This window comes from Physeter macrocephalus, chromosome 7, assembly GCF_002837175.3.
Source record: "Physeter macrocephalus isolate SW-GA chromosome 7, ASM283717v5, whole genome shotgun sequence".
Classification (NCBI taxonomy): domain Eukaryota; kingdom Metazoa; phylum Chordata; class Mammalia; order Artiodactyla; family Physeteridae; genus Physeter; species Physeter macrocephalus.
In genome coordinates, this window is record NC_041220.1 from 146,757,016 (window position 1) to 146,757,234 (window position 219).

A 219-nucleotide genomic window follows, 5' to 3' on the forward strand; every position below is an offset into this window, starting at 1 on the left:
GTGGGATCCTCCCAAACCGGGGCGCGAACCCGGTTCCCCTGCATCGGCAGGCGGACGCGCAACCACTGCGCCACCAGGGAAGCCCTATCCTCGGAGTTTTAAAATTGAAGTCTAGTTGATTTACACTGTTGTGTTAGTTTCAGTTTTATACACATATATATATGTATAATTCAGTTTTATACATATATATATATATATATATATATATATTCTTTTTCA

At 40.2% G+C, this 219-nt stretch overlaps 1 protein-coding gene across 1 annotated transcript in view; it reads left to right on the forward strand.

Annotated features, from left to right (window-relative positions):
- ASMT (acetylserotonin O-methyltransferase) overlaps window positions 1–219 on the forward strand; it is a 22,421-nt gene that overhangs the window by 12,971 nt on the left and 9,231 nt on the right. The gene's annotated exons all lie outside the window — the stretch shown is intronic.